Source organism: Pan paniscus, chromosome 9, assembly GCF_029289425.2.
Source record: "Pan paniscus chromosome 9, NHGRI_mPanPan1-v2.0_pri, whole genome shotgun sequence".
In the NCBI taxonomy this organism is placed as follows: domain Eukaryota; kingdom Metazoa; phylum Chordata; class Mammalia; order Primates; family Hominidae; genus Pan; species Pan paniscus.
Window position 1 is genome coordinate 89,403,608 of NC_073258.2, and position 13,268 is coordinate 89,416,875.

General features: G+C 36.1%; 1 protein-coding gene across 4 annotated transcripts in view; it reads right to left on the reverse strand.

Annotated features, from left to right (window-relative positions):
- Window positions 1-13,268, reverse strand: part of GRM5 (glutamate metabotropic receptor 5) — a 562,738-nt gene that overhangs the window by 22,718 nt on the left and 526,752 nt on the right. The window lies entirely within an intron of this gene.

Below are 13,268 nucleotides of genomic sequence, written 5' to 3' on the forward strand. Positions count from 1 at the left end.
ACAGAAAGACGTGATTGTGTGCTTAACTGCCAGGCTGAGGAACGGCCGTGACTGTGGAGATGGTCACTCTGTGCCAAAATGGGGGTTCCTGCTTCTCAATGCAATGACCAACCTGTGATACTTATTAGATGAATGTGATGGCATATGGACAACATCAGGGATGATGTTGTTACTTTTTGGTTAAACCACATGTAACCCATTCTTTCACATTGCCTATTAAACTGAATATGTCACATTTAATAGTCAATGGTAAAGGTGTGCAATTTCTAGCATCTTAGAAAAAGATGAATATCAATCAACACATTAGAATCTATTCAGTGCTTACCATGTGTCAGACACTATGCTAGAACTTTACCTAAATTGTATCCTGGCAACAGCCCTGGGCCAGAGGCTTTGTTATCATTTCCATTTTACTGATGAAGAAACCTAAGATTATAGAGGTTAAGCAAATTAATCAAAGATTAGTTAATTAAGTAAGTGGTTGGGCTGGATTTTGAATACAGGGAATCTAAGTTTAGAACCCACACTTCAGTCATTATAATGTGTTGCCTTCCATTATCAAGTTTTAAAGCTAATTATTATCTTGAGCAAGCCCTCATTGAGTGATACCATTCTGGATGTTGTTAGACATTGGCAATAACAGGAGAGAAGACATGTTCTTTGGATATTAAAAGTTTCTGTAACCATTAAGCTGAAGTTTTACTGTCAGTATTGGGATGCCGCCATTATTTTTGTATTATAATTGGCAGTTCACCGCCCTTTGAAGATACCAGATATTTCATCTAAAATAAGTGATGAGATTCCCAATATTACTCTTCTACGTGGTGCATCAAGATGAGTTCTTGTATCTCAATGACAGTTTTTTGAGCTAACATGATTTCACAGAAATAACCTCTTTTACTCATTGGTTCGATTCTGTAAGGTTTTTAAAAAAGAACTGTTATTTCCATTTGCCAGATGAGGAAGCTAGATTTACTTAACTGACTTCATGAAAGTCACAAGCCTCATCAGTAGAGAATAACCACTGGTAGAGCTTGCAGGGGCCCAGAGCTCTTAAGGTTTTATTACCTTTTCCCTAATTAAACTGGAGCCTGGTATAACACCACTTCATCCATCTTCCTGGTATCCAGTAGGCTATGATAAAGGCAGTTACTATAATAAGACTTGTTTATCTCAGTACAGTCACACTCTTTTTAGTTTATTTTCCTGCTGTTTCAAAAGTAGTATAAAATAAAATAAAATGCAACAAAGTCAACATCATTATTGATCCTGGGGCAGAGGACTTCCTCTTAATTTTTTTCCCTTCTAAAATGTTTAAAGTATCTAGTATTTGAAGAAAAATGGCTTATTACATCAAGCAAAATGAATTTAATGGATTACCTATTTAACGGACATTAGTTGAGCATTTATTAAATCCTAGGTAATGGACTTTGCACTACAGATGTAAAGATAAGTAATCTGCAGGCCCCACCTGTTAGAATTTACCTAACAGTAGGAGAAGGAAGGAAATAAGAAATACGTACATAAGTAATTTTAGATGTAGGCATAAAGAAGAGAGGAAAAGAACTTAGAGACTTTGTTAAAGGAGGTAAATCATCAGACCAAGCTAGATTGAGTAGACTTAATTTTACCAAGAAAATACCTTAGAAGTACAAATGGCCAAATGATGCTCAATGTTTCAATGCAAAGTATTTTGTGCTTCTTTGTGAATTGGATTGTTCAAGCAAAATACTGCTCTACAGCTCAAATTAAAAGAATATTGATAGAATAATAAATTATTGGTGGTCATTCACTTCCTTACAAAGGGATCCTTAACATATTTTTGAATATCTTCTGTTAGGCTAATTGTGAATTAATCATTAAATATTTCATAGATGAGTTAAGAAACCTACAGTCTTCATGCTTATAAGCTCTTCTCTTTCTTTCTTTCTCTCATGACCACACACACTCTGCCAGGTGACCTCTGTTTATGAAATATGGAACAGATCCTAAGCATCTTATTCTATCAAACTCTAACCTCTGTGAAGAAAAAGGAATGCTTACACACTGCTAGTGGGAATGGAAATTAGTTCAGCCACTATGGAAATCAGCTTGGCAATTTCTCAAAGAACTTAAAGCAGAACTACCATTTGACCCAGAAATCCCATTACTGGTCATATACCTAAAGGAATATAAATCTCTCTATCATAAAAACACATCCATGTATATGTTCACTGCAGCACTATTCACTATAACAAAGTCATGGAATCAACCTAAATGCCCATCAACGGTAAAATTGATAAAGAAAATGTGGTACATATACATCATAGAATACTATGCAGTCATAAAAAGAATGAGATCATGTCCTTTACACATGGATAGCACAGGAGGGCATTATCCTAACCAAACTAATGGAGAAACAGAAAACCAAGTACTTCATGTTTTCATTTATCAATGGGAGCTTAACACTGAGTACGCATGGACACAAAGGGAAAAATAGACACTGGGGCCTCCATGAGGGTGGAGGGTGGGAGGAGAGTGAGGATCAAAAAACTACCTACCAGATTCTATACTTATTACCTGGGTGATGAAATAATCTGCACATTATACCCCTGCAAAACACAACTTACCTATAAAACAAACCTGCACATATACCCCTGAACCTAAAAGTTTAGAAAAACCATAGAAACAAAACGAAAAACAAAAACAAAACCTAACTGCTTTTGGTAAAAGCTTTCACTGACATATAAAAAAATAAAATAATGAAAATTCAAAACAAACAATAATAACAAAACTCATTTTAAAAATGTGAGCAATATCTTAGACTTTTTGGAACTTTCAAGCAGTTTTTGTATTCAATGCAAGCTGAAAATGGCATTAATACAGAATGGGAAACTCATCATTGCTTTCAGATAGGACCCTACTTGCCTGTCTGTACCTGTAATTATATTCACTAGATATTTAAATAGATCATATTTTTATTCATTCACTTACTCATTATCCCATTTACCAGTAATATGCTGTTCAAAGTTACTAATAGCTTTAATAGTCTCAACTGTTGAGTTTAAAAACTCAACATTTTTTTCCAGTTGAGTTTATTTTAGAAATATGGAATTGTCAATTAAAAATAGTTTAAGCTTTTCAGAATTTACAGCTCATGGAATATCAATTTTAAAATTTCTTTTACATAATAAATTTATATATCAGACACTAAAACACCTATACACTCATACTTGTAAGGCACTGTTTCAAGTGCTTTGCAAGTATTAACTCACTTTTCAAATGAAATGTTTAATTTACTATAGTTATATTCAAAGTTATAATAAAAAGTAATAATGACAAAATATTGAGCATGCCAGGCTGTTTGCTGTACACTATTGTAAATTATTAAAACAGCCATACAAAGCAGCTGCTATTATTCTCATTCTGAAGAGGCAGACACTGAAGATCAGTGTCAGTAAGCCCAACCTCATGTGGTTTATGAGCAGGGAGCCCAAGGTTAAAAATCAGGTTTCTCTGATTCTAATGCTCATGCTATTTCCATTAATTTTTCCTCCAAGTAACAATGTTACTATGTTTAAAAACAAAATTACAAAAGCTTATTATTTACCTTTTCTCTTCTTGACCCCGTTTTGCAAATAAGTAGCAGAGTTATCAAGTACAGGCAGTAGAGAATCTAGTGATAGGACTTTAAATTTTGTTACTTCATTTAGGTCCCTATGCCTGTACCAGGCAGGTTTAGTTGACATCATTCAAAACCGTTTACTGAATAGTCCATGTGCTGGGCACTGTGATAAGGAGCATATGGGTGATTATGTCATTGATAAGGTCACAGTCTTGAGTGAGAAGATGAAATGTAAACAGATAATTTCCAAACAATGTAAGAAGTTTTATTATAGAAACAAATACAAGAAGGGTTACTTAACCCATACTAGATTGGCAGAGAACACTTTAGTGAGCTATGATACGTAAGACAAATCTGAAAAATTGAGCAGACATGCACCGTGAAGAGAAAATCAGGTGCAAACATGTAGAGAGGTTTAGCAGCATGGTGTATGCTGGGAAACACTGTTTAGTAATTTTTATTGTAAGAAGTATAAAATAGGAGGTCAAAGGGGAAAGCAGATGGAGAAGTATATAAAAATGATGAATTTGCTTGTTGATTATGAGATGTCATTGTGGAATCCTTATGCTACATAAAACAGGATCAGAGTTGACATTTAGATAAAATGCAATGGACTTGAAGGAACAAAACTAGAGAGATAGAGAAATACTACTACAGTTATGCATGTGAGAGATGATAAGCTAATGCTTAGGGTAGTGATAATACAGATGAAAAATAGAGCACAGTCTCAAGACTATTTGGGAGGCAAAAATGAGCAGGATTTATTGGATGATGAGTATAATAGGAAGAAGTATAGAATGATACCCCAGTTACTGTGTTGGATGGTGCAGTTAACTGAGTTAAGAAAATTCAAGAGAAGGAGTATATTTGGGGAAGGAAGTAAAAAGCTTCATTTTGGAATATTTGATTTGAGATGCTGGTGGGACATCCAAGTGGACATATTCAGCAGACACATGAGTATAAACATTTGGAGGTTAGAGGATTGTTATACACAGGGGAGCTCTCAGCATACCGATGGTTACAAATACAATGAGAATGGTTGAAAATATTCAGAACAGGAAAACTATGTAGACAGTGGAAAGAAGAGGTGAATAGCCATGCTCATTCTACCTGTCCAAAAACTTTTATAACACTGTTAGTGTAAGCATTCCCTTAAAACATTTACTGGAAAAAAAATCTGCTGAGTGCCTTGTATATGCTAGACATGGAGTTTAAGGCTCTTCAATCTTGTAAACCTGTAAGTTTTTTTATAAACTCTGGATTTCTAGATTTATGCCTAATACAGCTTTGACACTTTAGTTTATAGGCCAGAAGCTTGGCATGAAAAACTCTCACAATAGATTTAATAAATTTCAGAATGACTTATTCTGAAATAAGTTTTGCTTATCTTCTGTAAAGATTTTTGTTGTTGTTGTTGTTCTTCTTGTACCTTCTTTGTCCAGGAAGTTCTAGCTCTTCTGTACTGAGTTCTACAAGAGCCAATACTCATCTGGTAAATCTAAAAGATATGCAGGTAAGAATAACTTAGGATCAGATAGTAAATGTAATTTTCCATTATTATTTGGATAAAAAATTTCATTTCTTCACCTCAATTCCTCTTTCCTACCAATATCTACTGAATATTGGATTACTGAAACTTCTATATTGGCTATGTGATTCAGAATGCATAAATGAGTGCAGAATGAAGTGAAAGACTAGAAGAAAATAAACAAGTTTAAATAATAAATGTGTATATTAGGTGAAGTAGCAGATAGATGGAGAATTGTGCCTGAAGCTGGCAGAAAAGGAGAGATTTTGATATTGGAAATAATGATGCCTTATGTGAGGCTGATCAAGTTTGAGTAAGTGACCAGGAATAGGAACATTAAAATGTATTAGAACTGGGGGGAAGAAAGAAGCTTGGTACTCATCTGTCCTTTATACAAGCACTAAATTCACTCAGAATGATAGCCGGGCTTGGGATAGACAGAAGTTCTTTATCCAGAAGTTGGCAGTAAACAGTAGTTATAAATGAAGCTAAAAGATAGAGGGATAACTAGATTCCATGAGTCTAAATTCAGTCAGAGCTTTAATTTTCACATTTTTGTATGTAAGGGTGTGAAATATGCCTGGAAGCAGCGTTGAGTTGCTGACCTCCATCTCTGTGTCCTGTGAAACACATGATATGGAAGAATAAGAAACTTTACTTGAGAGAGATATGGCATAGAAATGTCCTTAGGAGGGAATTGGGTTTCAATTTAAGAAAACAACAGTAAATGGAGTGTTTAGTGAAGCGGTTGAATAAGAAGGGGGGTTTAATCATTAAATAGGAATTATAGACAGGGACTCTATATGGTTTGGAAGGGAAAGGTCAGTGGATGAAGCAAAGAGCAATATATAGAAGTAGAATTTACAAATGTGCTACAACTTATGAGATGCTAGGAAGATTCCATTGATGAATTCTTTCCTCATTTTTCTCTGATACCAAGGAGCAAATGTTCTCCATCCTGTATGAGTGAGGACACTCAAGATGCAAATGCTGTTGTGAGTATCCCATGGCATACTTAGAGACATGTTTTCTGATAGATATTGCAGACTCTCTGAGAACATATTTGGTTAAAAATGAGTGGAGAAAGAGCCTAAGTTTCCTAGAGAGTTCAAGAATGGAGGGGAAAAAACACAAACACAGCAAATAAGAAAGCTAAAGGCACCAGAGGCACATTTCCTTTACTCCAGTTTTGTCATAGGCTTATCCTGCTCCAGGTTTTGTTCTTTCCAATAGATAAAATTGTCTTAAAAAATAATTTTCTTTCGCCACTTTCTCTCTCACACTGACATCTACTATGGCCCATAGTCTTCCCCTTGAAGGAGCATTGTGCTAAGCCTTGTGAGCACTTAAACTCATTTTCCATTCCTAAGCTAGCTGTCATTCAGCTTAGTGAAAACCACAGGGAGATATTTTCTTATATGTGTAGAAACCACAGTATACCTATTTTACTTCATGCTATAATGCTTTAAACTATTCATAGAAAAAAACAGCATGATTTCTCTAAGAAGTCTGTGAAAGCGAGTTGGAAAATGTTGCATATTTCACATATGTCTTATGTGTAAATTTTAGTAACTCAATATGGAATGGACACTAATGAGGCAGGAGGGTAAGTCTGGGGAGTAAGTGGGTAGGAGTGTGTTCTTCAAGGAAACCTCTCATTTAAACCAATATAGATGCATCCCATTTACAAAGCAAATTTAAATTCTCTCTTTCCTCAATTACTTTTTATTATTTAGAATAGAAGTATGGTATGAGCAGAGAAAAACAATATGGGAGGAAAATAGTCTTTTTGGCCAAGAAAGTGCCAAAAATAGTAAAAGTTATTGAATGAGGGACATTTGAACTATAGTCATATGACAAGCCACTGTGAATGTTACAGAAAATCCTATAAGGGATTTTCATACCAAAATTGCAGTAAAGATGGCAGAGTTTTAGGACTAAGCTTGAGCATAAACATGGAAATGCAGAGACTTAAAGAAAAATGACCATGTGAATAAACGTTAAACATAGCGCCTCCATTATGTAAGCCCTCAACCAACATTTTCTGAGGGAATACCTCCATGAATAAATGAATAAAATGGAATTGTAACTTTAGGGATGATCAAATCTCCAATGAGATTTGCTGTTGTTATTTGTTTTGTTTTTAATAGTAAATAGAAACTGAAGACATTCTGTACATGTTGGTCAAGAGATCAAGGAAGATGGAAAATATTAAAGATGTTTACAGAAATTGGTAACTAATGTACAGAGTTTTGAGATAAAGTAATTGTAGAAAAAAGGAGGAAAGAACAGACCTTTTTGTAATCAGTCAGCATATACTGCAGGCCCCATCTGCAAAACATACCTAAAATCTGACCATTTCTCACCAGTATTTATTACCTTGGCCCAAGCCACCAATACCTGTTAAAATTTTAACAGTTTCTCAAACTGGTTCTGCTTTGTCTGTTACTAAATTTCCCCAACCCAGACCAAACCCATTCCAACCTCCACCCAGCAAGCAGAATATCCTGTCAAAATATAAATCTTTTCATATCATTCATCTGCTCAAAACGCTGTTAGTTACCCATTTCTCTGAGTAAATTATGAAATTTTTTATCATGGTTTACAAATCCCTACACTTATCTCCCACTCCCTGACTATCTCTCTGATCCCAAAACTCACTTTTTCTCCCTTGCTCACATTGCTTCATCTACAATGATCTTCTTGTTGCTTGAAGACACCAGATATCCTCCCAGCATAGTGTCTTTGCTTTGGCCATTTCCTCTGCCTTTAATGCTTTCATTAAAAATATCCTCAAAGCTTACTTCTTTCAAATTTTTGCCTAAATGTCACTTTCTCAATACATCCTGCCAGACCATGCTATTTAAAAAGGCAACTACCACTCTACTCTTTCTGTTACCATTTCCTGCTTTTATCAGGAACACTTATCTAAAATAATTTATATTTTACTTATTTATTTTATTTATTCTCTGTTTTCCCCCAGTGGAATCTGTGATAGAATGCAAGCTCTATGAAGTCATGGGTTCTGAACTGTATGCTTCACTGCTATCTTCCCAGTGCCTATGATAGTATAGGTAATAATATTTATTGAATGAGGTATGCATGAATGACTGATAAAAAGGAAAATTAAATTATAAATTTCCAGGAAATTTGCATAAGTAATGAGGAGCCAAATGTTAATCCCCAAGACAATGGGGAAAATGTCTCCAGAGCACGTCAGAGGTCTTCAGGCAGCCCCTTCCATCACAGATCTGGAGGCTTAGGAGGAAAAAGTGGTTTCGTGGGCCAGGCCTCGGGTCCCTGAGCTGTGTGCAGCCAGGGACTTGGTGCCCTGCATCCCAGCCACTCTAGTTATGGCTGAAATGGGTCAACATAGAACTCAGACTGTGGCTTCAGAGGATGCAAGCCCCAGGTCTTGGCAGCTTCCATGTGGTGTTGAGCCTGTGGGTACTCAGAAGTCAGGAATTGAGGTTCAGGAACCACCTAGATTTCAGAAGATGTATGAAAATGTCTGACGTCCAGGCAGAAGTTTGTTGCAGGAGTGGGGCTTTCATGGAGAACCTCTGCTAGGGCAGTGCAGAAGGGAAATGTGGGGTTGGAGTCCTCACACAGAGTCCTTACTGGGGCACCGCCTAGTGGAGCTGTAAGAAGAGGGCTGCTGTCCTCCAGACGCCAGAATGTAGATCCACTGACGACTTGCACTGTGTGCCTGGAAAAGTGGTAGACACTCAACACCAGCCTGTGAAAGCAGCTGGGAGGGAGGCTGTACTCTTCAAAGCCACACAGGTGGAGCTGCCTAAGACCATGGGAGGTCACCTCTTGCATTAGCGTGACCTGGATGTGAGACATGAAGTCAAAGGAAGTTTAATATTTGACTGCCCTGGTGGATTTTGGACTTACATGGGACCTGTCACCCCTTTGTTTTGGCCAATTTCTCCCATCTGGAATGGCTGTATTTACCCAATTCCTGTACACCCGTTGTATCTAGGAAGTAACTAACTTGCTTTTGATTTTACAAGCACATAGGTGGAAAGGAGTTGCCTTGTCTTGGAAGAGACTTTGGACTGTGCACTTTTGAGTTAATGCTGAAATAATTTGAGACTTTAGGGGACTGTCAGGAAGGCATGATTGGTTTTGAAATGTGAAGTTATGAGATTTGGGAGGGGCTGGGGCAGAATAATATGGTTTGGCTCTGTTTCCCCACACAAATTTCATCTTCACTTGTACTCCCATAATTCCCATGTGTTGTGGGAGGGACCTTGTGGGAGATAATTGAATCATGGGGGCAGTTTCCCCTATACTGTTCTCATGGTAGTGAATAAGTCTCACAAGAGCTGATGGTTTGATAAGGGGAAACTTGTTTTGCTTGGCTGTCATTCTCTCTTTGCCTGCTGCCATCCTTGTAAGATGGGACTTGCTTCTCCTTGCCTTCTGCCATGATTGTGAGGCTTCCCCAGCCACGTGGAACTGTAAATCCAATTAAACCTCTTTCTTTTGTAAATTGCACAGTCTCGGGTATGTCTTTATCAGCAGCATGAAAACGAACTAATACAGTTACATGGAAGATACTTATTTTTTAAGATATTTGCCTTTCCTTTGCATTGTCACATTCTTCTTAACAAGCCATCCCATCCTTACCTTCACGATGTAGACACTGATTAGACTAAGATGATAATAGTAATTATCAGATTCACTTGCCACTTTACTCATCAGTTTTAGCCAATGATCATGGGAGAGAGTCTTCTGGAGACTTCTGAGAACGATTTCTTTAGTATTAATAAAACACTGGAAAACATAGTCTCTTTTTCTGTGGACAGTGGTCTGGATGTGATACCTGACAATGCTCCAACCATATGGCAGGCATGAGAGAAGCTAAGCCAACATTTCAAAAACTGTGGTCCAGTGATTCAGTGGTAGACTGGAAAGGTCGAAATAAGTAGGTCCTTGAGCCATTGTGTCCTTTGAGCTACTGAATTAGCCTTTTTAGTGTCAGAAATTCTTTTTATGTGAGATTAATTTGTTATCATTTAAGCCACTTTGAGTTAGGTTATAGACTTTCTGAGGCTGAAATCCTCCTATCTGCTATACTTGGTTTCATTAGTTTTTCTTCCAAAACTGAGTCTAAGAATTTCTGAAATTGTTATAGCATTTACTTAGGTTTGACTGTTTATAAATACTGTGTGTGTCTCTGTGTGTCTACACATGTGTGTGAGTGTATATATATGATGAATCTAAAGAAGTTACTACTAACAAATACTTTAGTTTTACTTAGATGTTTGTGTTCTTTTAAATAATGCTCCTTTCTATATGTACCATTTATATAAAATAAGTGTGAGAGTTAATAAGTTAGATTTGTAAGGAGCAAAAAAGAGAGAGATCGATTGGGTAAAACAAAGTATTATTTTCTCAATAATCCACACTTAGAGAAAGCCTAAACAATTGGTCCTTATAATCATGGAAGAAATACCCTTGTTCATTTCCTGAAAGCTATGCTAGTTACAGTCATAACCAGTTACTGTGGGTTTAGTGTTACATTCTTAAACTGATTAGGTCATGGGAAATGATTCAGCTCATAGTACTGAAGCCTTATAACTACTCTGAAAACGCTTTTGTTCACATATATTGAAGAATTGGCATGGGCTTATACATATTTAACAAAAATTGTTTGCAATTATCTTTTGTGTAATTTGAATAAGAAAGTGTCACACACACAAAAAAGAAAATGAACCTCAGTGTGCTTATGTGCTTATTCCTTATTAGTCAGTGACAGATCCATATACAAGTAATCCTGGCTCAACTCAGTGATGATTTAGGAGTTCTTTCCAGCCACCATCTTCTTTGAGACCAGTTATAGCAAATTTTGGAGCCAGTTTTTATTTGTTAGCTCTCTCTTTCCCTTTGCCTCCCTGCCTTGAGACAGAATTTTTCTGACTTTAGTTTTTAATCTTGACTTTGCTGTAGTTATTGTATCCACTCCCCCTTTGTACCAACACAAAGCTTTATAACAGCTTTGAGCACATTCAATTCTGTTCCCTTGTTGGTTCCTTGAACACCAGCCAAGACCTCAGCTTTTCGACCTCAGGTGAAATTTGGATCAAACATCTACCTCTAGATGATATCTTTAGTGATCACCCAGAAACACAGTTTATAATTTTAAAACATCTTAGGGAAAATATATGAGGTAGAATGCTGCACATTGCATCTTATTCTACAGATTTATTGCCACATTCCTTTTGGGACCATCCTAATTTTGGATCTTGGCAGTCATAAAGTGAAGAGAGAAACTATGGTGTAATATACTTTTGAATAGCATTCACATTATTATAGAAAAACTTTCCCTATATCATTTAATTTTCTTAACAAACTCAGGAATATAATTATCCCCATCCAGCAGATAAGGAAACTGGCTCAGAAAGCTTCACAATCTGGTCAAGACCCCATAGCTTGTAAGTCTCAGAAGTGCCACTTGAAACCAGATGTTTTACCTCCAAATCTCATGCTCTTCATTAACAACTTACTTTTTCTTTATTTCATGCTTAAAAACCCCTTATTTAAATAATCTGATGGCACATTTGAGAGACTGAAAAGGTCGTACATGAAGTTAATAGTGTATACTTAGTGGAGCTAGGCTTTGAGCACAATATACGCTTATTTTTTAAAAGGTCAAATTTGACTACATAATGGTCAAGTGGAATAAATCACCCTCTGGCCCCTTGTTAACATGCAAACAGATTGGCATTTCTCTGGCTGGAGTTTTCCTAGACAGAATACACCAAAAATCTGAAGGCTGTAAAAGAGGCATCACTGAGAAGAGCTGACAATCAGTTTCGATGTGTGGGATACAGTGTGATAGCAGAAGACAGACAGGGACGAGATGGTAGAATATTTTAACAACTTCAGAGTGTTACAAAGAGAGCTGAAGGAAAGCCCAAGTCAGCCTTCCAAGTCTAACTGATCAGAGGAAAATTCTAGATGAAGGCAGAAGGGAAGTCATTATGGATCTTTAGGTTAGAGGGAAACAGTGAAAGCCACATTTAAAAAGACCAATATTATGTAGTACTACTGCAAGGTAATTCCTTTCTTCAATATCATCTCTCAACCTTCTATGTATCTATATATGTAAATATATTGGAATGATTTACTAGATATTCCATCAGATCTTGTGGTCTCCATGCGCAGAAAAACATCTTTTGCACAGACTTGAAATGTCAACTTGATTCCTTCAGATAAATCAGATTAAAAACAAAAACTGAGCATGATTAATAGCTCCAGAAACTAATGGCAAAGTGAACATAAGTTGCAAAATGATTTGAGAAATTGCCAGGTAACATATTTCACTGTGTTCTGTGAAAATAATGGAAAGGTAAAAGCTGAAAAGTGGGGAAGCAATGCAAATAAGGAATTAAAAAGTAAAAAATCAGCTGTATTGACTTAGTAATTCTAGGAATTTATTCTAAGGAAACAATTCAACATAAGCTCAAAGGTTTCTGCACAAAGATTTTTTCCTTCAATGTTATAGAAAACAGAAAAAAAAAAAAAACCTCAACAAAAAAGAACAAACCAACCACGGGAGAATAGTTTAATAAATTACAGCATAGCAATATTATGGAAATGTGTTAAATTTTGTATTGAGTAAAGCCTTTCATTTAGCTTCTGAAGAATTCCCAAAGGATGTATTTTAATCCTACTTATGATGAGAGCTTGTTTTCAGATATGAATCATCATAAGTCATTGCCATTTTATTGTGTACTTTCCTTCAACATTACTATTTGTTACACAATCAATAGAAATTCAGGAAGATACAGATTTCAAAACCAATCCTAAGGTGCTTTACAAGCTTTATACAACATCCTCAATAGGGAAAACTTTTCAGGGAGGAACAAAATGTTAACTATAAGAAGGGTCTCCATAGGAAACATTTCATTATGGCATTAATTAAAAGTTGCTAGTTTCTATCTTATAGGACTGAGGAATTTTCAGACAGATAACTTACTGTTTCTAAAGAGAGATAGGTAGTTTTCCAACAGAGATTTTTCCTCACATTTTTATACATGAACAATTGGAAATGCAGTGAAGTCAGATGAAGCTAGATAATAAATGTAATAACAGCCATCACTTACTGAGCACTTGGAATAT